Genomic DNA, 27,007 nt, shown 5'->3' on the forward strand with positions numbered 1-27,007 from the left:
GAAATTTGATATAGATCAAGCAACATAGAGATTTAGAATGTATGAGGAGATAACACAGTCAGCTTACCAAGCATCATTAGAGAAGGCATCTCATAAGACAATTTCAACTATGATGATATTTGAGGCTGGTATGTCAAAAGAAGAATCACAAGCAGTTAGACAAAGAATCTTTTGATTAAAAGAAATTGGTGAACAAGGTGTAATGTATGTGATACCTTTGTTAGTTGGCCAAGCATTTGATGTATCTATTACAAAAAATCCTATAGAACATACCATCCCATATGCTACAGTATCAACTGAGCAACCAAGTGGATCTAAAAGGAAATCAAAAAGCATTAAGCAACAAGCTACTTGACCAAAGAAAAGAAAGAAGATGTATTGTTAAAAATTAAAGACTCTAGTGATGATAAAGAAGATGAGGAACAACAAAACAAACAACTAAAGAACTTTATTGATAAAAATTTAGAGATTCTATTACACTAAAGATATTAGTTATTGAGAGATAGTTTGAAGAATGTGTCAAAGTAAAGGACACTTATGCCAATTTCACCTACTCTAACCTTAATGCAATTGAGATTGCATCATATGCCTTATGTGCAATGCTCACTAATGCCAAAGTAACAATGAAGTCATGGGAGAAAGGTATGAATAGTTTTAAGGAAAAATTTTATGATTGTATAAAGATAATAGAAACTTGAGGTAGCAAGACAAAAATTTTGACAGTGTTTTATAGTTTTTGGACTTTCCAACCTTTGTCATTGATGTCAAAGGGGGAGAAGTGTAGAATAAAATTGTGTAGTAAAGGAGAATTGTAGAAGAAATTGTATAGTGAGATATGTATGTAGTAATCATATCAAAAGAAGGATCATTTGAAATATGAAGTATATGCAATGTAATAGATGTTATGTATTGTAAGCTTTGGTAAAGTTGTGTCACTTAACAAGTTTTCCTTACTTTGTTGCCATCAATTCCAAAGGGGGAGATTATTGAAAATTGGCTATATGTAGTGATGTAATTGTTGTCATTAATGGCAACACATGATGTACATGTTGTAGAAAATCTTAGCAATAAAAATACTTAGGTTTTGGTACTCAAGAAATTGTCTAAGTATGAAACTGGTTTACAACAATGTGTTGTTTTGATGTATAACTTGTTTATATGATGTTATCTAAAAGAGAGAGGTTAGATAGAAGTAGTATAGATGTTTATGATGATTTATATAACCTCAGACATTAGTAGGAACTATATATAAAAGAGATATCCATGGTTTACTAGTGAATAGAACAATGAAACTAAAGGTAAAGGAACTATTTTGTTTAAAAAATAATTAGTTGACCAATTAGGGCCAACATCCTAGATGTTTGGAAAATTATATTGTGGTATTAGCAAACCAAGAAGAAATTTGAGAAAAGGCATGGTATTTATGCAAAGGATATCTTGCAAGATTAAGTGTGCAAGTGATGTGCATTTTTTATTATGCAAACTTTTTGTGAAGTGATATATGCAAAGTTTCAGAGAACCTAATTTTGTGATCCAAGATTGAACTAAGGTCAAAGATCAACCAAGAAGAACTTATAGAATATATACATCTATATTTGAGGAACCTAAAGGTATAGTTACTTGTTTTGGTAGTGAGCTCTTCCTATAATTACGATTTCATGTTTGGGTAGTGAGCTCTTCTTGCAACCATTGTACTACAACTCATAACAAGGTTGGAATATCCTAACATGGATTCAAAGTCTCCTAATAGGGACTCCTATATACTTAATATTTTTATAGACTCCTAACATGGCTCATCATCTAACAAGGAACATTTATATTAGTACATCATCTAGTAGGTATCATCCCCACAAAGGTTTTCCCTTGGCCAAGGTTTCCCTAGTTGACAAAATATGGTGTTATCAGTTCTCTTTATGGATGGTTATTATTATTGTTCAACATTACTTGTTTACTTCTTATGCATGGTTCAAAGTCAGAAATAATATCTAGTTGGTGACAAAAGTTTGTGGAATACTAACTCACCTGCCCCCCACCCCCAAGTATTCCATATTTGTAATAGTATCTATTGTAAAAAAATTAATATCACACAATTTCACATATAATGAATTAATGGTTTGAAAAATTGATTCCAATTGTGTGACTGATGTAGAAATATCATCTTGGTAATGTACAAGTTCTTGTGAGACTTTTTCTAGCACTTTATGTTCCATCCTTCTTTCAAAGCACTGTAATAAACTTTTATTAGTGTCTATGTCTTTTGTTTAGATCTTATCTACTAAATATACTAGCTAATCCAAAATTGCATGCTAATTATTCACATCTTTGATTCTAAATGTATCCATAAAAATATCTTTGATAGTATGTAATACATGTCTTCTCTTCTTCTCTCTTCTTAGTGGTCCTTTATTTGCCAAACGACTCAATAAGGTTTGTAACTCTTGCATTTTCTCTAGTGTAAGATTCTTAAAATCATACATAGGTAATGTGATTACCTTATCAAGGCTCACTAACTCATCATCCTCACCTGTATGAATCATATCATGAGATCATGAAGTTGTATCATTTGGTTTTGATAATTGCAATTGTTTCCCATTTTCTCTTGATCTCGATCTTGGTTGTTGCACTTGTATAGAAATCACTTATTGCAAAGGTGTCATAGTTAAATGTTATATAGCCTTGGTATTCAAAAATTGAGTATGAGCTTGGGTAGCCTCTTACTCTTTATATTTTACTTCTTCTTCTACCAATTTAGTGCATGAGTCTTCTTCAATATTTGTCTTCTTTTTCAAAATAAGCATATATGTGAATGGTGTATATATGATTAAAGCCTTACCAAGTTTCTCAACACTTATATCCTCTATAATTATTGTCATATTGATATCATCAATCTTCATAGTTTCAAAATTTCAATATTCTACAATTTATAACATAATTGAGTTAATATAGAATTTTCTCAAATCTTTAATTAAGCCTATGATTATATTGAGATTTGGTGGAGTGGTGTCAGTGTCATCTTCTATTATCATAGTCTCTCTTTTTTCGCATTAGCTAACTAGTTGTTGAATCTCCTTAGTCATCTTGGACACTTCTTTCTTGTATTCATCTTAAAATTCTATTGCATCTTAGCCTTCCCTCACTTCCAAAGATAGAGTACAAAACCCAAATTCTTCTTTCCATATTTGAATGTTATCTTCCTCAATTTCATTAGATTTATTTTTAAAAATATTATATGTCTTGTTTCTCAACACAAACTTCTTTAGAAAATATTTAAGGGCTATAGACATATGAGTCTTCCCCAAATCTATCATAGCTTGTGCCAATGTTGCTTCTCTTATTTGCTTCTCAGTGGATAATGCACATTTCCACTTTTCATCTATTAGAATATATGGCCTACTAGTATAAATGGCCGGGGAGGGGGGAGGTGTGAATTAGGTATATAAATATTATCTCTTTTATCAACCTTAAATAAAATTAGCAATATGATAAATATAAACTAAAACTACAACAAGATACTCATACACAACAACACTAGATATGTTAACTAGGCAAACCCTTGATTAGAGTGAAAACCCTGATGAGGATGTTACCCACAAGATCATGTACTAATAAACCTATTGTCCAAATGATATCTATATTATTACACACAGAATAATAGAAATGAAATTTACTTCCTTCCTCTTCTTTTGTCATGTTAACTAGATCTCTGTTCTTTCTGATCTTGTAACCATATCACAACACTCACATCCAATAATCCCTTGGATCGCTTATTCACATTTAGTAAGCACACTACTCCTTTTCACACTTCACACTTCAATAGATTTCTCACATTTACAACTAAGGAAAATAACTTTTCTTTATACCATAGCTTCATAATAATTCCTTGAGTCAGACTAAATATTTGTTTACTTCACACTAAACAATTCACAATACATTAGGTGCAAATTCCTACTTCCTCAAGAAACATTCTAAATCTTTGTAAAGATATATCTCTCCTTCATGCATATTCTCTCCCCCATACTTAGGATTTTTTTTCATACATATTCTATCCCCCATTAACATCAATGTCAAAGGCCTCAATCTCAATGTTATAACATACCAAGTCTTCAACTAGCTCAAGTGTCCAAAGAAACTATTTAAAACCAAATTCCAAGATTCCTCAATAAATATTCTCATCATAGATACTTCTCCATATGGGAAGCATCAACATTCAATCCAAGATAGCAATAGCAGTCATGACCACTGGACAGATGCACTCTCTATACCATCTACTTAGAAGTAGGTAGGAGCATAACCCTAAGCATAATTCTCAAGTATACAAATGTATCTTTAGGAAAAGGCTTTGTAAAGATATATGCAATCTAATCTTTACTACTCACATACTCCTATATGATCTCCTTTTCTACTACTTTCTCTCTAAGGACATAATACTTAATAGATATATGCTTAGTCTTAGAATAAAATACATGATTCTTAGATACACTCATTGTGCTAGTGTTATCATAGTAAATTATAAATAAGTTCTTCAAACTCAATTCTAATATCCTTTAACATCTGCTTCATCCACATAACTTGATTATAGTTATCTACTACTGCAACATACTCTGCCTTAGCTATACTTTGAGAAATGTAATCTTTCTTGTTACTTAGCCAAGAAACCAATTTTTCTCCAAGAAAGAATGCTCCACTACTGGTGCTCTTTATGTCATCCATACTACCTACCCAATCCACATTAGTATATGCTAATAGAGTGAAATTACTTGATCTATCATACCAAATTCCATAGTCAGATGTTCCTTTCAAATATTTTAATATTCTTTTTACTACTACAAAATGATACTCCTTAGGACCGGTTTGAAATCTAGCAATCCCAACTATATTTTCTATATCTAGTCTAGTGTGAGTCAAATACTACAAACCTCCAATCATGGATCTATACTTATTCTACTCTACTTTACGTGTCTCATCTTTGCTAGATAACTTGTGACTAGTTATCATAGGTGTACCAATAGATTTACAACTTTCTAAACCAAAAATTTTCAACAAGTCATTCAATTACTTAGCTTGTGAAATGAAAATGCCATCACTATTCTATACAATCTGCAATCCTAGAAAATTTTCATTTCTCCTATCATGCTCAACTTGAACTCATTCTTCATCTCTTCTGCAAACTTATCACTTGCTTCATCATGACCTCCAAAAATGATGTCATCAAAAAATATTACTATTATTAGAAAAACATTCTAAACTTCTTTTAAATACAAGTTATTATGGGTATGTGCAGAATCATGATGTACCAAACTATGGCCTTAAATGTTAGTGAAAAATCAGCAAATCAAGGTTATATCAACTTGACACATAATTTTAAAGTGGTTATGGAATTTATATCAAAAATTTGTAAGAAAATAATCTATAGGAAATTGAATGTAGTTTCTAAACTACTAGACCTTATCAGGAGAAGAAAATAAATGATTGGTCAAAAGTTTGGATTTTAATGCAGTACTACGAAAGGGCGAAAATAAAAAGTAGGTGTATGTCTGACCACCTTAATGTAAATCAAATGATAATATTTTTTTAATATAATTATAGATATAAAAAGTGGACTCATGCTCGGATGTGACACATATTTTTTGGTATTTTTATTCCAAATAAATAATTAAATATGAATTTTCTACCCAAACTTTTTTGAAAAAAAAAATCCCATGTCTAACCACCTTAACTAATAGAAAATTTCACCAAATTTAATTTTTTATTTATTCTTATACTAGATGACGCATAGAATGTGATGCAACTTTTAGATTTAAAAAATGTTATACCATTTGAAAGTTATAGCTATTTTTCAATCAGTATGTCAATCAGCACTTTACAATAATCTTCATTGATAATTAACTAATAAATACTTCTCAAACTCAGAATATGATAGCAATTATGTCGATGGAATCTTGAGAGCAATATTAAAAAAACATTTCTGTTTCATTCAATTTCAATCAAAATAACATTGTCGGATGGCTACCTAAAGTCTGAGTGTCACTAAAACCCTGCTCAAACACATTTTTTGGGTTTATCGGGCAAGCTATGTAAATACCAGGCCTAATAGGATATCCAATCCCAAATCAAATATCTAATATGGCTCGGTGAGCTCCCATCCATTTTTGGAGGGAAATTTCGAAAGGCGAGCTTTTTTAAATTTTAAATTTGGAGGGAGACAAATTTAAAAGGTAATAAACATAAAACAATAACTTTAGAAAATTTTAGAAGAAATTATATATTTGGTGAATGTGTGAACATTAATATTATAATTATTATTACATTATACTAATATATATGATTATTATTATTAAATATAATATAGTGATATATATGATATATATTATTAATATTAAATATATAATCTAGTAACATATATGATTATTATTGTTATATAATATGATAATATATTATTATTATATTAAAATATATAGTATAATATAATTATTAAATATAATATTGACATGTAATGGGTCAAAGGGGGTCATAGGTCACGCTATGACCCCCTTCGACCCATAAGAATGATTCTAATATGTCACTAGGGGTCCTAGGACCCCTAGCGACATATGTCATCATGTAATGAGTCAAACAAGATCATAGGTTGACCCATAACAAATATTCTAATATGTCCCTAGGGGTCCTAAGACCCCTACGAACATATGTCATCATGTAATGGGTCGAACAGGGTCATAGGTCAACTTATGACCCCCTTCAACCCATAAGAACAATTCTAATATGTCCCTAGGGGTCCTAGGAACCCTAGGTACATATGTCATCATCTAATGGGATGAATGGGGTCATAGGTCAACCTATGACTTCATTTGACACATAAGAATGATTCTAATATGTCCTTAGGGGTTTTAGGACACCTAGGGACATATGTCATTATGTAATAGGTCAAAGGGGGTCACAGGTCAACCTATGACACCCTTTGACCCATAAGAATGATTCTAATATGTCCCTAGGGGCCCTAGGACCACTAGGAACATATGTCATCATGTAATGGGTCGAAGCGAGTCATACGTCAACCTATGACCTACTTTGACCCATAAGAATGATTATAATATGTCCTTAGGGGTCCTACAACCCCTAAGGACATATGTCATCATGTAATAGGTTGAAGGGGGTCATAACTCAACCGATGATGCCCTTAGATCCATAAGAATGATTCTAATATGTCCCTAGGGGTCCTAGGACCCCTAGGGACATATGTCATCATGTAATAGCTCGAAAGGGGTCATAGATCACCATATGAATCCCTTCGACACATAAGAATGATTCTAATATATCCCTAGAGGTCTTAGGGACAAATGTCATCATGTAATGGGTCAAAGGGGGTCATAGGTCAACCTCTGACGTCCTTCGACTGATAAGAATGATTCTAATATGTCCCTATAGGTCCTGGGACCCATAGGGACATATATCGTCATGTAATGGGTTGAAGGGAGTCACAGGTCACCCTATGACCCCCTTGAACCCATAAGAATGATTCTAAAATGTCCCCAGGGGCCCTAAGACCCCTAGAGACATATGTCATCATGAAGGGGGTCATAGTCACCCTATGACCCCCTTCAACCCATAAGAATGATTCTAATATGTTCCTATGGGTCCTAGGACCCATAAGGACATATGTCATCATGTAATGGGTCGAACGGGGTCATAGGTCAACCTATGACCCCCTTCGACCCATAAAAACAATTCTAATATGCTCATAGAGGTCCTAAAATCCTTAGGGACATATGTCATCATGTAATGGGATGAAGGAGGTCATAGGTAAACCTATGACCCTCTTCGACCCATAAGAACGATTCTAATATATCCTTAGGTCTCCTAGGACCCCTAGGGACAAATGTGGTTATGTAATGGGTCAAAGGGGGGCATATGTCACCCTATGACCCCCTTCGATCCATAAGAATAATTCTAATATGTCTCTAGGGGCCCTAGGACACCTAAGGACATATGTCATCATGTAATGGGTCAAAGGGGGTCATAGGCCACCCTATGATAGCATTCCACCCATAAGAATGATTCTAATATGTCCCTAGGGGTCCTAGGACCTCCAAGGACATATGTAATCATGTAATGGGTCAAAAGGGGTCATAGGTCACCCAATGACCCCCTACGACCAATAAGAATGATTCGAATATCTCCCCAGGGGCCTTAGGATCCTTAGTTACAAATTTGGACAAGTAATGGGTTGAAGGAGGTCATAGGTCAACCTATGACCTTGTTTGACCCATAAGAATAGTTCTAATATGTCCCTAGGGGTCCTAGCACCACTAGGGACATATGGCATCATGTAATGGGTTGAAGGGAATCATAGATCAACTTATCACCCATTTTGACCCATAAGAATGATTCTAATATGTCCCTAGGGGTCCTAGGACCCCTAAGGACATATGTTATCATGTAATTAGTCGAAGTGGGTCATAGGTCAACCTATGACCCCCTTTGACCCATAAGAATGATTCTAAGATGTCCTTAGGGGTTCTAGGAATCCTAGGGACATATGTCATCATGTAATGGGTTAAAGCAGGTCATAGGTCACCCTATGACACCTTTCGACCCATAGGAAAGATTCTAATATATCCCTAGGGGTCCTAGGACCCCTAGGGACATATGTTGTCATGTAATGCTTCGAAGGAGGCCATAGGACAACCTATGACCCCCTTTCACACATAATAATGATTCTAATATGTCCCTAGGGGCCCTAGGACTCCTAGGAACATATGTCATCATGTAATGGGTCGAAGGGGTTCATAAGGTGATCTATGACCCCATTCGACCCATAAGAATGATTGTAATATGTACTTAGGGGTCAAAGGATCTCTAGGGACATATGTTGTCATGTAATGGGTCGAAGGGTGTCATAGGTCAACCTATGACACCCTTCGACCCATAAGAATGATTCTAATATGTCAATAGGTGTCCTAGAACCCCTAGGGACATATGTCATCATATAATAGGTTGAAGGGGGTCAAAGGTCAACCTATCACCCCTTCAACCCATAAGAATGATTCTAATCTATCCCTAAGGGTCCTTGGACTCGTAGGGACATATATCATCAAGTAATGGGTCAAAGCGAGTCATTGGTCAACCCATGACCCCGCTTGACCCATAAGAATGATTCTAATCTATCCCCAATAGGGACATATGTCATTAGGTAATGGGTCAAAGGGGGTCATAGGTAAACCTATGATCCACTTTGACCCATAAGAATGAATCTAATATGTCTCTAGGGGTCCTAGGACCCCTATAGACATATGTTGTCATGTAATGGATCGAAGGGGGTCATAGGTCACTTATGACCCCATTCAACCCATAAGAATGATTTCAATATGTCCTTAGAGGTCCTAGGACACCTAGGGACATATGTCATCATGTAATGGATTGAAGGGGGTCATAGGTCACCCTATGACCCCTTTTGACTCATAAGACTAATTCTAGTATGTCCCTAGGGGCCCTAGGACCTCTAGCGACATATCTCGTCATGTAATGGGTCGAACAGGGTTATAAGTCACCCTATGACCCCCTTCGACCCACAAGAAAAATTCTAATATGTCCCTAGGGGTCCTAGGACCCCTAGGGACATATCTTTTCATGTAATGGGTTGAAGGGGGTCATAGGTCATCCTATAATCCACTTCAACCTATAAGAATGATTCTAATATGTCCTTAAGGGTCCTAGGACCCCTATGGACATATGTCATCATGTAATGTGTCGAAGGGGGTCATAGGTCAACCTATGACCCACTTCATCCCATAAGAATGATTCTAATATGTCTCTAGTGGCCCTAGGACCACTAGGGACATATGTCATCATGTAATGGGTCTAATGGAGTCATAAGTCAACCTATGACCCCCTTTTACCAATAAGAACTATTCTAATATATCCTTAGGGGTCCTAGGACCCCTAGCGACATATTTTGTCATGTAATGGGTCAAAGGGGGTCATAGGTCACCCTATGACCCCCTTCGACTCATAAGAATGATTCTAATATGTCCCTATGGGTCCTAAGACCCCTAAGGACAAATGTCATCATGTAATGGGTCGAAGGGACCTATGACCCGCTTCGAACGATAAGAAATATTACAATATGTCCCTAGGGGTCCTAGGAGCCCTAGGGACATATGTCATCATGTAATGGGTTGAAGCAAGTCATAGGTCAACCTGTGGCCCCCTTCTACCCATAATAATGATTCTAATAAGTTCCTTGGGGTCCTAGGATCCATAAGGAAAATTATTTTCATGTAATGTGTTGAACGGGGTCATAAGTCAACTTATGAACCCCTTTGACCCATAAGAACAATTTTAATATTTTCCAAGGGATCCTAGGACCCTTAGGGACATATGTAGTCATGTAATGGGTCCAAGGGGGTCATAGGTCACCCTATGACCCCATTCGACTGATAAGAGAGATTATAATATGTCCTTAGGTAACCTAAATCCCCTAGAGACATATTTCATAATTTAATGGGTCGAAGGGGGTTAGAGGTTAACTTATGACCCCCTTCAACCCATAAGAATGATTTTAATCTATCCTTATGGGCCCTAGGAGTCCTATGACCCCTAGGAGCATATTTGAATTATTCTTATGGGTCACAGAGGGTCATACCTCACCCTATGACCCCCTTCGACCCATCAGAATGATTAAAATATGTCCCTAGCAGTCTTAGGACCCCTAACGACATATATTGTCATGTAATGGGTCGAAGGGACATTTGACCCCCTTCGACCTATAAGAACAATTTTAATATGTCCTTAGGGGTCCTAGGATCCCAAGGGACATATGTCATCATCTCATGGGTCGAAAGGGGTTATAGGTAAAACTATGACCCCCTTCGACCCATAAGAATGATTCTAATATGTCCCTAGGGGCCCTAGGACCACTAGGGACATATGTTGTCATGTAATGGGTTGAAGGGAGTCATAGGTTAACCTATGCCCCCCTTCGACCTATTAGAATAATTCTAATATGCCCCTAAAGGTCATAGGACTCCTAGGTACATATGTCATCATGTAATGGTTCAAAAGAGGTCATAGGTCAACCTATGACCCACTTCAACCCATGAGAATGATTCTAATATGTCCTTATGTTTTCTAGAACCACTAGCAATATATGTGTTGGTAAACAGATTGTTCTTCTTTTAATTCTTCTCTAAATTTTCCCAATTTGTTATAAAGAACAATTGCATGCAGCAGTTGGGAAACTGTTTCTAAGAATATCTAGTTTCCCTCTGAATTAAGGTACAACACCCTATATGGAAAATCTTTAGTGAATTATGTCTCAAATCTAATCCCTACTGCAAATAAGTTCTTTACCAGAGAAAGGTAAAGGAAAATCGAGATTCACCTAGGCAAGTGAAATCTCAGGCGGGATTTAAATGCAATATGTTGTGTTGTGATCTTCACACTCTTATGAATTTCTCAACAATGCAATCATGATAGATGCAAATATGAAATGCAATGCAAGCTTAAATATGTAGATGAAACAACTAACAGATACTTTTTCTGTTCGATCCTCACAATCTTATGACTTCTAATGCACAACAGAATATCACAATGCTTAAGAAGAAATAGAATGGAATGCATATGAACAAAACACTTAACGGAAATATTTCCCACAACTAGTTTCAACTCTCTGATTGATTTACCAGTTTAATTAAAATGAAATAACAAAATGAAACTCTATTCACTTAATTACTTCAACTTAACATTTAAGGAAATATAACATACAGAAGAAGAAAGCGAACAGTAAAGAAATGGCACAAAACTCAATTGTCTCTGCAACAAGATTCACACCAAAAATTCGCCGACCCTTCCATCAATCATTTAACCTCATACATATAGAGATGAGATATGACCGTTACAATAGGAATACCAATCGGTTCATCTTCTTAGAAGACAAATGTCAAGATTCCAATTTGTCATTTACAAAATTTACAGAATAAAACAAAAGAAAATGAAAAGTAAATATTATTTTGACTTCTTCCCCTTTTCCATTTTCGCTCTATATTCCCTGGCAGCAACTATAATAGGAATTAGCTCATCATTGCTAGACACATGTACATTTGTGAATCTTAAGAGCCATTTTGAATGGTCTCGAGCTAATTCCTTTACAGAATTCATCTGACTTATTAATTCTTTAGCTGCCACATGTATGCATCCATTCAATGTCCATAAATCTGTCATTCTATTTTGACTATTAGGAGCGGTGCTTGACAGGTTACTCAAATATACAAAGAAGTTGTTCTTCATCACTTCTAGTCCAATCAACGTCTTTCCTTTACCACTATTCTATAGTTTAGAATGCAGTCCTTTTACCAACTCGAAAGCTCTATCCTAAGTCTTCTTTACCTTATCTTCCATTTCCTTAAGCCCCTTTTTTGCTTCCTGAATCATCTCCTATTTGAATTGCATGCCTTGAAGCCATTCAAATAGGGGCTCATTACCTTTCTTCAAAATCTTCGCTTCAATTGATTCTTTTGCCTTCATCTGAATGATCATCTTAAGAAGGGAAACACACTCTTCACATCTTCCTCTCTCTGTGGCCAGAGTATGTTGATTAGATGTGAGGTTATCTTTCTCAGTCTCTAGTTGAATGATAACATTTCCAATCTGATCAATCAACATAGCTCCATCTGAATTGACCTTGTCAATCCATTCCTTCCTGATCTGACTGAAATGTCAGTCCTTTTGTAGCTGGGAGATGAAGGCTTGTACTTCCTCTACCGTGGGATTTTTAGTAGCAGGTACATGAGTAATAGTTGCCAATGGGACAACTAACTACCTAATGAACCTCTTAAGCTCTTCTATCTCAGACTTCATTCTATTCTTTGACAACTTGAGATCCTCGAATTGATTTTCTATGATCTCATTACCCAATCTCCATAGGCCCACCTTTGTATCGTGCATGGCTTCTCCAAGATCAATAGAATGCAGAGTAAAATCTCCAAGAGTCAGGTCTTCAATTCGTCCTGCCTTACTGGGTTTGGCAATCTCCATGGTTAGATGTCCTATTTCTAGATCTTGTCGCAGAATTCACAAAGTTTTCTACTTCTTGGCTGCACTGGGCTGGCCATAACTGTAAGGAAGCTAGCATATATATCAGGAAGGAAGACATATAAAATGAATTATAAAACTTCGCTGCACTGAGAGCCCTAGATAATTGCTTACTAACTTCAAATGCCCAGTCAATATACTGTGAATCCGAGCAAATAACTTGCACTAAGAAAAAGTATTGCTCTACAAAATTAAAGGCATCTACCTCACCTTTGAGTCGATGCAAAAGAACTAGAATATCCACAATCTCTAGCTTGAGATCAGTGCCAAATAGGGTTTTAGGGACCTTACTCTTGGCTCCCCTTGGTTTCTAGAACTAAGACTTCATGATTTCTTTCCTTCATACCATCTTTTTCAGGGAGAACTCTAACATAGCTCCTCCAACTATTAATGTGGAGAACTCCTCACATTCTAGGATTCACAAATAGTTCACCACTGCTTGCCTATCAACTTAAATCAATACACTCTAATCAAGAAATAGAATCTGCTTAGTGTTTGGATTGTAATGATTGATACATTCTACAATCAACTCCTGAGCTTGAACTGCCACAGGAAATTTAGCTGCCTCCACCAGTCCACTCCCGCAGAGCTTCTCAGTAATAGGATGAATTGGTTTAGTCCTTATCCTTCTCTAAAAATCTAGAATATCATAAAAGCGGAGTGAAGTATATGTGATGTTCTTCCATGTTGATCGGACTCCTCCCAAACCATCAAATCTAGAGAATCAAGACATTTAATCAAACAAATGTAGACTATGAAACTTGAAAATGTAAATGATTGTGAGAAATAGCTTTGCAAGTACTGTATTAGCAATGTTCAATCCAACAACATAACGATTCAAAGCAAGAAAATGTTAATTTGAAAATCGGTTATACTATTCTTTATATAGAAACCTCAATATACCCATTAGGTTTTCAAGATCCGCACCACACAAGAGAAATAATTTATCAATCTATTAGACTGATGATTATAACGAATTCCTCCATGTCTTTTCACTTTTTCGTTGGCTTAATGGTAACTTTCTTTATTACTGACTTACTTTCCCATTTTAACCCTATTTCAAAAAAACCAAAACGGAGTACTCCCTAGGGCGAAATCTGCTTAGCTAAATTCCACTTGAAACAACCTTATAATTCTAGCTAATTTGCTTCCATTTCTTCTCCAAATGTACCTTGTGATCATGCTCGCTGTTATGATTTTCAGTCAAATGCAAAAAATAGATTTCAAGGGTAGAAAATCGCCGAGGAGAAATCAGTTTCCATTTCTCCACTTTACCTTCACTTTAAGTTTTCGGAAAAACCAAAACGAAGTACTCTATTGGTAGAAATCCACTTAGCTCGATTCTACATTTAGACTCCTTTCCAAATGTGACTATTCACTTTCCTTATATCCTTTAGGCTTCTTGTGATTAATTTGTTACATAACCAAGCTTGCAAGATTAATTTTTTGGACAATGCAAAAAATCGCCTCTGAAGGTAGAAACTCTGCAAAGGAGAAGGCAATTTCCAATTTTCTGCGAAGCCTTCGTTTTGTCTTTTCTATTTTAACAATTTCTCTTTAAGCCTTCAAAAAATAGAAAATGTACTTTGCCAATGGAAGTTGGGCCCACTGACTTGCTTTACTTTCTTTAGTTATGCCTGTTCGAAAAATTGACTTCTTGGTGCGAAAGCTTGTAAAAGGAGAAACTCTTTTTCAATTTTCCACGAATCTTCCTTTTACTCATCCCAATAGGTTTTAAATCATTCTCGTCGTTGAAACATCCCAAAATTTAGATGATCTTATGCAGAACATAACTCTTCATTCTGAATTTCATCCTGTAGACTGCATTTACATTTATGGCGGAGTTTCACCTTTCAGCTACGAAAGTCCACAAGAGGAGAAGTCAGTTCTAAGTTTTCTGCCAATGCCTTTTTTGATCACTTTTGCAATTTCTAAATGATTCCTATGCTAGAATATGATGATAATCAACTGACTTGTCCATAACTTCACTCACCTTTCTATTTTGAAATCTGCAAATCATATTTATAACTCATTGTTGAATGTTACCTTCAAGGTGCGAAAGTTTGCAAAAGGAGAAGGAAAAATTGAAATTTTTGCCCCTTCATCTTTCTTCATATTCAGTCTGAATGATCTACAAGTAAATTCATCTGAGGTAGTATCCTTTGAGAATCTCCATCAAGTAAGGATCTAGACTACCCAAATGAACCATGACCATGAAAAAACCCACCCGGCTATACTATGTGCGAGAAGGGGGAAGGATGGAAACCCGATGGAGAAATTCATCACCTAAAGAGGGAAGACCTATTGACTTGATAGGACAAAATATGATGAAACTCTGATCTCCACTTTGCAAAATTACTATGGGATTAAAAGTGGGGCAACAGCTGGCTCTAACTAGGGACTTGGGTAGAGAATACCCAAGCGAGGGACTCAAAATCTTTGGTTTCACAAAAGGAAATAAAAGGTGGCAACACAAAAAAACTTAAAGCAAAACAAAGAACAAAGGAAAGGAAAAGCAGAAAAGGGATAGGCTAACTAAAGCACACACAAAACACTAAACCTACTATAATACAATATAGGGGTTACCTATTTTCAATTCAAAATTTGATAGAGCTTCAAATCCTGACCATTGTAGGTTAGGGGTAGTACTTCACCATCTTCATAGGCCAATTCGAAGGAATTTTTCTCAAATGCTTGATGAATTGTAAAAGGACCTTTCCATAGAGTGTCAAAATTTTTATGCATTCCTTTAGGAGCATTTCTCTTGTCCCAGAGCAATACACTGTCTCCCACCACAAATTTTTGTGGTCTTGTTCTTTTATCAAATAGTTCTTTCACTCACCTCTGGTGTTGCATAATATGATCAACAATTTATTCTCTTTCCTCTTCAAGTTTACTTAAATAAAACATTCTCTTTTCCAGGCTGTCTTTATAGATATCATTTTCAATCACTATTTTGAGTTTTTTTGTGGCCAGCTCCAGAGGTAGAGGTAAACTTGCTTCAGTTCCATACACCAATTCGAAAGGAGATACACCAATTTCTCTCTTGGGTGTTACCCTATCTGCCCAAAGTGCCTAAAAAAATTTCTTGTGCCAGTTCTTTTGATTATCTGAAACTAGCTTCTTAACAATATTTACTAAGTTTTTGTTGCTAGACTTAGCCTGGCCATTCCCTTGAGGAAAATAATCTGATGAATGACCAACATTTATCCCATACTTAAAACAGAAATCTATAATTTCAATTGAAGAAAAATAAGAAGCATTATCCATTTCTAATTTGATAGGAACACCAAACCTGACTAAAATATTCTCCTTTATGAATTCACATACAACTTCAGAAGTGGTCTTCTTCGTAGCTTTGGCCTCCACCCACTTAGTGAAGTAGTCAGTCATAGTTATTATGTATTCGTGACCAGCACTAGATACTAGATTGATAGGACCAATAAAATCAACGCCCCATTGCTGAAAAGGTCCTTCAATTATAGCAGGCCTCAACGGTAGGGTTTCTAGCTGAGGATGCCCAGAGAAAATTTTACATTTTTCACACTTTAAAACCCAAGCATATGCATCTTTAAACATTCTGGGCCAACAGTAACACTGTCTCAATATCTTGATAGCTGTGACTGAAGAAGAAAAATGTCCACCACAAGCCTCATCATGAAATGTCTTCAACAACTTTTATTTCTATTATTTATCTATGCATCTAAGAAAGGTGCCATCAATAGCTCTTTTGAAGAGTCTACCATCCCAAATTACATATTTGGCTGCCTTCATTTTAAGGTCTCTTCTTTGTTTTGCATTGAGGCCTTCGGGACATTCACCATATGTTAAGAAATAGGAGATGTTTTGAAACCATGGGTCATAGAGACTTACAGCTAACACTAGTTGCTTTTCACTTGGTTCTTCTGACTCACCAGCAATTTTATTTTATGCAATTGCCTTACATAAAGCATTTCCTCTTACCATCTTAGTAGGCTTAATCTCTATGTCATATTCTTGTATCTTTGTATCCATGCTCCTCTGACATTGCAACCTATATCCTGTTGAGTCAATACACTCTTAACTGCTATGTCTAGGAAAAAAACTATTGAACGTGAATGCAGGATATAGAACCAAAAAATTTTAAGGGCTTTAACCACTGAAAAAGCATGTTTTTCAATCTAAGAATATTTGAGTTCATGGTTCTTTAGGGGGATGCTCATGAAAGCAATGGGAGCTTGTATTCTTTCCTCATTTTCCTGTACAAGGATAGCTGACAATGTATGTTCAGAAGCATAGCAATAAATAATAGAGTCTCTTTTATAACTTGGATGACACAATATAGGGGCATTGGCAATAGTAGTTTTTATATCTTGGAATGCTTGTTTTCTTGCCTCATTCCACTTGAAGTTTGAATTTCCTTTCATCATATCCACTATGTGTTTAGTGGTTTTCGTGAAATCAAGTACGAATCTTCTAAGAAAGTTCACCTGACAAAAGAAAGATTTAACCTTTGTTTTACTTGAGGTCAGGCTTAATCTCTGAATAGCTTTCACTCTTTCAGGTTCAATCTTAATACCTTCCTAGGAAACTATATGACCAAGGAGTTTTCCTTATGTCACACAGAAGACTGACTTCTTAGGATTAAGAGATATCCCATGTTCTCTGCATCTCTATAACACTTTCCTTAGATATTCCATATGATCTTTCCTTTTCTTTGAGAACATAGTGAAATCATCTAAGTATATAACTATGATCCGATCTTTCATATCTACAAAGGTTTTACTCATACATCTTTGGAAAGTTGCTCTAGCATTGATCAACCCAAAAGGCATCCTGTGATATGTGAATGTACCCCAAGGAGTAGTAAATGTTGTTTTATGTTGATCTTTCTCTTCCACTTCAACCTAGTTGTAACCCAAAAAACCATCAAGCATGGACATCATTTCAAAGCCCAGTACCATTTGCAGTAAATAGTCCATATTAGGAAGAGAAAAATTATCTTTTAGAGACGCTTGGTTCAAATTGCGAAAATCAACACATATCCTTACCTGTCCATTCTTCTTCCTGACGGGCACTATATTAGCTATCCAAGTGAAGTGGTGGATGGGATATATTATTCTTTCTTTCAACATTTTATCTACTTCTCGAAAAATGGCATCTACAACCTTGGGATTATAATTCCTTTGTTTCTATATAAATAGGACTGCATCTGGCTTAAGTGGGATTTGATGTTTTACTTTCCCATCTTTGTAACTCTTCAAGTCTTCATAACTCCATGCAAAGACATCTTTGTATTCTTCGAATAGTTGCTTTGCAACTTCTCTCTCTTCAAGAGTACAACATTTTCCAAGATTAATCAGTTTAGGATCATCAACTTCGCCAATGTTCACTCCTTCGTATTCACCTGTAGTAGGTCCTTTTTCTATTCTCTTTTGTTTTATATAAGAATCATGCCTATTGAACGGTTTTTCCAAAGCCACAAAATATGGGGGAATGATATTACCTTTCAACTAAACTTCACCGTTTTGATGGTGTTCTATATTTTCATGTTCAAATCTGAGCTCATCATTCTTAAGGAACAACTGCAAACTTTTATCATCACTAAAGACTTGCCATGATTCTGTGTTATCTGGGACAGCAGACCAATACACAATTTCAATCTGATACTTTTTGTCTTTGAAATCTGGATGGGGGAGTAATAGGGAACCTGAGACTACTAATGAATCAGCTTTAGCATTCATTTCTCTTGGTACTGCTTCAATAGAAAAAGCCTCCAGACCTTCAATTTTGTCCCATACTCTGTTTCTATAATTTTTCAGTTTGTGATTTTTAACAGAGTATTGTCCTTTTACCTGTTTTACAATAAGCTCTGCATCACCTCGAGCTTTTAAAATCTTTACTCCTCTATCCTTTGCTGACATGATTCCCAAAAGTAAGGCCTCATATTCTGCAGTGTTATTTGTATTCCCAATTTCTAATTTGAAAGCCAAAGGTTCAAGTTCTCCTTCTGGGAATATCAATACCGCACCCACTCTAGATCCTACAGAAGCACAACTTCCATCGAATTCTAGTTTCCAAATGCCTAAAAAATCTTTACTTTCATTGGAAACCTTAGCAACCTACTCTTCATTTGTTTGTTCATCTAGGTCTCCTTCAGTAAAGAGCATGTAATTACTAAATTCAAGCTCTTGGTACAAAATCTGGGCTTTAGGATCGTCTGACTTTAAAACTATGAATTTAGCCTTTTCTTCAGGTTCCAATTTGATTTTCTTGTTTCCAATGGGTATCATAGCTTGAGACTAGTCTAGCTTTATTTCACCCCCTAAATCTTAACAGAAACTTCTACTCAATAATAGTCCATAACTAGCTAGGATGTCAGCTACCAGGATAGTCAACAAGAGCTTCTTCTCGGGATGTGCAACTAAGGCTATTTGAGCATCTTTAATTTGCCCAAGTAAGGGAACCTATTTGGTATCCATGGAGTAACACCTTCCATGTACTTAAGTGAGATTAAGTCCTAAGGCTTTGGCTACAGACTGAGGCATAATGTTATTTGAGGCACCTGAATCTATTATGCAGTTACTTAGCTTGCATCCATTGATATACAATGAAATATAAAAAGGTTTAGGTTTTTGTCTGGGAAATGTTGCTAACATGGTAGAATCTTCCTGATTGAATAGGTTAGATGTTAAGGTCTCCTCTTCTTTCTCAATCATCACATTATGATTAAGATTTCGGACATCATTTTTACATCTATCTACTAGCTTTTTTAACTCAGTAGGGTGAGATTTCAAATAATTGATAGTAGAAATTTGAACCTTTGATTCTTCACCGAATTGAATAAAATCAAAAGATGTCTTGTCTTTACACATTAAAGCAAAGGACGTCCCTTGATTAGTATGTTCCTTGCTTGTAGAAGGATTGGAATCATCTTTGTGAGTGTGAGTAGAGGTCTGATTCTTCATCTTTTGCTTATGAGTTAGCACTGTGTACGAAGTCCCATCAATGGTTGCATAACACTCAGCCTTGGATTCAAAATCTGATTCATATTCTAAAAATAAATTTCCAAAGTCACCATTTGAGTATGAATCAGGCTCTAAACTAGGACTTGCACTATTCAATTCATCAGTGGATAACAACTGCATCATGCGTGCAGTTTCTGGACAACTAGTACTATCATGGTCTGTAGTCAGTTGTGCACCTTGAAGCTATGGGAATTTTCCATCATTGTTCCTTCCTAGTGGATTCTAATAATTCTTCTGGTAAGACTGGTTAAACCCAAGCAATTGTCTCTTCATGGCTGTCAATTCGTTTGATAATTTTTGTATCACTTCCTCAGATGATGTGGTATTGCTAGAGCTTCCTTTTGTTTGAATTTCTCGCTTCCATTTTCCCATAGAAATAAGATCATCTTTGAATTCTATGGCCTTCCTTTGTGCATCTGCTAAATCTATGGGATGAGCTCTCCTTAAATCATAGTTGATATTCAGAGGCATAACACTAATGAGGAAAGTCTTCAGGTTACCAGCCATGGGTCTATTAGCAGCAAGAATTCTACTGTTAATTTTATTAAACTTAGCAATGAAATCCCTCATGCTTATAGCTGGTTTCTTATTAATCAAAGTCAATTGTGTCAGTAAGGCATGTTCATCTTCCGCAGTTTTGAACATTGCCTCAAATTTAGTTCTCATCAAGTCCCAGTCAGTTATGGAATCATTACGTAAATGATAGAACTAGTTTTTTGCACTCTCTGTAAGGGTCTCTACGAATAATCTTATAGCAACATCTTCATGTCCCACTCCTAATATGTGGGTAGCTGCAAAGAAGGCTTTAATGTGTTCATCTGTAGTAACCTTCCCATCACCCGAGAATTTAGGGAAATTCTTCCTTCAACTAGATGGAAGTGGATGATAAGAATTTAATGCTAATGGTCTTGTCACTATAGCCCATGGAGCAGCCATGATTTTTCTAGCAACGAACAGAGGAAAATTAACAACAGAGGGAGTGGTGATTTTGTGTAAGGCCAATACCTGATAGGTAGACTAAGAAGCACTAGTTTTCTAATTTTGAATAGGGGAAGGTGGTCTACTTTGACTCTTCTTTTCACCTCTTTGCTTTGGAACTTCTAGGATGGGAAAGCCAAGTTCTATAAGCTTATCAAAAATGGGGTCTTTCCCAACTTGCTCCTTGGTACTTCTTAAGAACCATTCCAGGATGTTGGGTTTAGTTTATCTCTGAGCCTGTTGTCTAAGTTGTCTTTCTGCCCTTCGAATCTCTCTCCTTTGAATAGCTCTTTCTAAGGCTTCAGCTCTTCTTTCTTCTTCCTCTAATACCTAGCTAGCATTCTGATAGTGTTCAATATTTCTTCTGTGTCTCCAAAAAAAAGTATTCAGGGATGAAATAATGTCCTCCTAGTCATCTTGAAAACCAAGGTTAGGTTAGAGCACTAGAATTATGTTTTCATGAGGTAGTACCAGGTTTTTTTTGATCAAGTGACTGTTCATCTCCCCAGTAGAGTCACCAAAAATCTATTGGTAAATAGATTGTTCTTCTTTTAATTCTTCTCTAAATTTTCCCAATTTGTTATAAAGAACAATTGCACACAACAGTTGGGAAACTGTTTCCAAGAATATCTAGTTTCCCTCTAAATTAAGGTACAGCTCCCTATATGGAAAATCTTTAGTGAATTATGTCTCAAATCTAATCCCTACTGCAAATAAGTTCTTTACCAGAGAATAGTAAAGGAGAACCGAGATTCACCCATGCAAGTGAAATTTCAAGCAGGATTTAAATGCAATATGGTGTGCTGTGATCTTCACACTCTTATGAATTTCTCAACAAAGCAGTGCAATGCAAGCTTAACTATGTAGAGGAAACAACTAACAAATACTTGTTGTGTTCAAACCCTCACAATCTTATGACTTTTGATGCACAACAGAATATCACAATGCTTAAGAAGAAACAAAATGGAATGCATATGAATGAAACACTTAACAAAAATATTTCCCACAACTAGTTTCAACTCTCTGATTGATTTACCAGTTTAATTAAAATGAAATAACAAAATGAAACTCTATTCACTTAATTACTTCAACTTAACATTTAAGAAAATATAACATACAGAAGAAGAAAGTGAACAGTAAAGAAATGGCACAAAACTCAGTTGTCTCTGCAACAAGATTCACACCAAAAATTCGCTGACCCTTCCATTAATCATTTAACCTCATACATATAGAGATGAGAGATGACCATTACAATAGGAATACCAATCGGTTCATCTTCTTAGAAGAAAAATGGCAAGATGCCAATTTGTCATTTACAAAATTTACAAAATAAAACAAAAGAAAATGAAAAGGAAACATTATTTTGACTTCTTCCCCTTTTCCATTTTTGCTCTATATGCCCTGGCAGCAACTATAATAGGAATTAGCTCATCATTGCTAGACACGTGTACATTTGTGAATCTTAAGAGGCATTTTGAATGCTCTCAAGCTAATTCCTTTATAGAATTCATCTGACTTGTTAATTCTTTAGCTGCCACATGTATGCATCCTCTCAATGTTTGCAAATCTATCATTCTATTTTGACTATTAGGAGCAGTGCTTGATAGGTTACTCAAATATACAAAGAAGTTTTTCTTCATCACTTCTATTCCAATCAGAGCCTTTCCTTGACCACTAGTCTACAGTTCAAAATGCAGTCCTTTCACCAACTCGAAAGCTCTGTCCTAAGTCTTCTTTACCTTATCTTCCATTTCCTTAAGCCCCTTTTTTGCTTCCTAAATCATCTCCTATTTGAATTGCATGCCTTGAAGCCATTCAAACAGGGGCTCATTACCTTTCTTTAGAATCTTTGCTTCAACTGCTTCTTTTGCCTTCATCTAAATGATCATCTTCAGAAGGGAAACACACTCTTCACATTTTCCTCTCTTTGTGGCCAGAGTATGTTGATTAGATGTGAGGTTATCTTTCTCAGTCTATAGTTGAATGATAACATTTCCAATCTGATCAATCAACATAGCTCCATCTGAATTGAGCTTGTCAATCCATTCCTTCCTGATCTAACCGAAATGTTGGTCATTTTGTAGCTAGGAGATGAAGGCTTGTACTTCCTCTGCTGTGGGATTTTCAGCAGTAGGTACACAAGTAATAGTTTCCAATGGGACAACTAACTATCTAATGAACCTCTTAAGCTCTTCTATCTCAAACTTCTTTATGATCTTTGACAACTTGAGATCCTCCAATTGATTTTCTATGATCTCATTACCCGATCTCCATAGGCCCAGCTTTGTATCATGCCTATCTTCTCCCAGATCAATAGAATGCAGAGTAAAATCTCCAGGAGTCAGGTCTTCAATTCACCCCGCCTTACTGGATTTGGCAATCTCCATGGTCAGATGTTTTGTTTCTGGATCTTGTCCCAGAATTGACAAAGTTTTCTGCTTCTTGGCCTTCACCATGGCAGAACTAGAATGAACTGCCTTTTGTAGGAACATTTTCATCCTTTCTTTTCCTTTTTCTTTCCAGTGTGTCTTCAAGCTAGGACTCTATTTCAATTACCTTAGAAGTTGCTCCTAATGATTCGATGCTGAACATCTTCTTCTTCACTAGAGTCTTCACCATTGTTTTTGCGGAGAAAGGATTCTTTGAATCTCTAGAAAGGAGTCTAAATGAGCTTGGAGCTTTTTCCTCCTCTTGTGTTCCTCCTTTAGCCTTGTCCAATACAGTGGATTCAATGCTACTAGAGTCTCCATATCCAATCTGTACTACTCAAATTGGAGAACCAGGTGGCTGCAAAATGGGAGCCTTCTCAGATAGAATAGGGCTATGATGAGGAGATGGAGGTGGTGTAGTATGAGGAGAAGGGATAGGTGTATTCTATGGAGATGGAGATGGGGAAATGTGAGGAATGAAGATTGAAGGAGAACCACTATCTTTTTCCTTATCAGTCTCTATTTCTTCAGCAGTAGATTGGGTCCCAATAATTGGCAGAGAGCCACCTTGACATGTCAGAGATATGGGAATGTTCTTCTCATGTGGTTGATCTCCTTCTCCTACAGGCATAGCTGTTCCTTGAGTGGCTTCTATTGATACATTGGGTGTGGTACTATGAGAAGAAGTGGGAGTAGTAGCAGCTGGAGATTGTTGAGAAGCTTTGCCCCTAGTTCGGCTCTTCTTGGTTGGCCACTCTACCCATTTTCCTGTTCTTTTGATGATCCTAGCCACCATAACATTGATATCTTCATCTATATTAGTATAGGGCTTTGAACTGACTAGGGTATTTCTCAACTTTGTTAAATATGTATTGCTATACATATTTTTGACATCATCCTCTAGCCCTTCTACATCCAAATTGATACCATAAGGCTTTACTTGATCCACTGTGAATCTAGCAAAGGTACAATCTCTACTCTCCAGCTCATTTTTACAATCTGCCCAGTAGTCCTCTATGGTGGTGATATGTTTGATCGTGCTTCCAATTTGAAGTACATCTCGAGCATACCCATTCGGGTCAAACATGGGTCTCAAAACTTTGTACTCTTGTAATTTGAACCTTCCTTCAAATGCTTTCACCATGTTCTTATCATCTGACCTGGATTTGCAGATGTAAGCTCCAACCTTTATAGGGAATTCATATCCCTTCTTTCATAGTCCAGCACTCAACGCATTCACCTGGAGAGCTTGTCTCACGATCTCCATCAACACGGTCATGTCATCCGAGTATCTGGGCATCTTCAAGGGAAACCCATCGAATGCTGCAAGACAAAAATAGGAGAAGGATGAGAATTGCATAAAGAAGCAACCAAACTGACTGATTGCCACCATTTCTTTTGGGCTGAATCTCCACTCCGAACACCCTTGGAGTTCCTTGAAAATTCTCATAGTGAACACATCATTAACTCTGATAAAATCTGCATAACTATTTTGTAGCTGCAAGCATGGATAAAATTCATAACTTTTAACATTTTTTGGTGCATCCTCAATTCTAGGAAGGCCTAGCCATAACTGTAAGGAAGCCAACATATATATTAGGAAGGAAGACATATAAAATGAATTATAAAACTTCGCTGCACTGAGAGCCCTAGATAATTGCTCACTGACTTCAAATGCCCAGTCAATATACTACAAATTCGAGCAAATAACTTGCACCAAAAAAAAGTATTGCTCTACAAAATTAAAGGCATCTATCTCACCTTTGAGTTGATACAAAAGAACCAGAATATCCACAATCTCTAGCTTGAGATCAGTGCCAAACAGGGTTTTAGGGACCTTACTCTTGGCTCCCCTTGGTTTCTGGAACCAAGACTTCATGATTTCTTTCCTCCATACCATCTCTTTTAGGGAGAACTCTGACATAGCTCCTCCAACTGTTAATGCGGAGAACTCCTCACATTCTAGGATTCACAGATAATTCACCACTGCTTCCCTATCAACTGAAATCAATACAATTTGATCAAGCAACAGAATCTACTTAGTGTCTGGATTGTAATGATTGATACATTCTACAATCAACTCCTAAGATTGAACTACCACAGGAAATCCAGCTGCCTCCACCAGTCCACTCCTGTGGAGCTTCTCAGTAATAGGATGAATTGGTTCAGTCCTTATCCTTCTTTGAAAATCTAGAATATCATAGAAGTAGAGTGAAGTATCTGTGATGTTCTGCCATGTTGATCGGACTCCACCCAAACCATCAAATCCAGAGAATCGAGCCATTTAATCAAACAGATTTAGACTATGAAACTTGAAAATGTAAATGATTGCGAGAAATAGCTTTGCAAATACTATACTAGCAATGTTCAATCCAATAGCATAACGATTCAAAGCAAGAAAATGATAATTTGAAAATCGGTTATACTATTCTTTATATAGAAACCTTAATATACTCGTTAGGTTTTCAAGATCCATGCCACACAGGAAAAATAAATGATTAATCTATTAGACTGATGATTATAATGGATTCCTCCATGTCTTTTCACTTTTCCGTTGGCTTAATGATAATTTTCTTTATTACTGACTTACTTTCCCATTTTAACCCTATTTCAAAAAAACCAAAACTGAGTACTCCCTAGGGCAAAATCTGCTTAGCTAAATTCCACTTGAAACAACCTTATACTTCTAGCTAATTTGCTTCCATTTCTTCTCCAAATGTACCTTGTGATCATGCTCGTAGTTATGATTTTTTGTTAGATGCGGAAAATAGATTTCAAGGGTAGAAAACAATTGAGGAGAAATAAGTTTCCATTTCTCTGCTTTACCTTCACTTTAAGTTTTCGAAAAAACCAAAACGGAGTACTTTGTTGGTGGAAATTCACTCAGCTCAATTCTGCATTTAGACTCCTTTCCAGATGTGACTATTCACTTTCCTTGTATCTTTTAGGCTTCGTGTGATTAATTTGTTACATAACCAAGCTGGCAAGATTAATTTTTTGGACAATGTGGAAAATCGCCTCTGAAGGTAGAAACTCTGCAAAGGAGAAGGCAATTTCTAATTTTTCATGAAGCCTCCATTTTGTCTTTTTTCTTTTAACTATTTCACTTTAAGCCTTCAAAAAATAGAAAAAGTACTTCACCAATGGAAGTCGGGCCCACTAACTTCCTTTACTTTCTTTAGTTATGCCTGTTCAGAAAATTGACTTCTTGGTGTGAAAGCTTGTAAAAGGAGAAGCTCTTTTTCAATTTTCCGCGAATCTTCCTTTTACTCATCCCAATAGGTTTTAAATCATTCTCATCATTGACACATCCCAAAATTTAGATGATCTTATGCAAAACATAACTCTTCCTTCTGAATTTCATCCTGTAGACTGCATTTACATTTTTTGTTTGAGTTTCACCTTCCGACTACGAAAGTCCGCAGGAGGAGAAGTCAGTTCTAAGTTTTTTGCCAATGCCTTTTTTGATCACTTTGGCAATTTTTGAGTGATTCCTATGCTAGAATA

This window comes from Cupressus sempervirens, chromosome 1, assembly GCF_028749045.1.
Source record: "Cupressus sempervirens isolate cs-2001-9-10 chromosome 1, ASM2874904v1, whole genome shotgun sequence".
Lineage (NCBI taxonomy): Eukaryota > Viridiplantae > Streptophyta > Pinopsida > Cupressales > Cupressaceae > Cupressus > Cupressus sempervirens.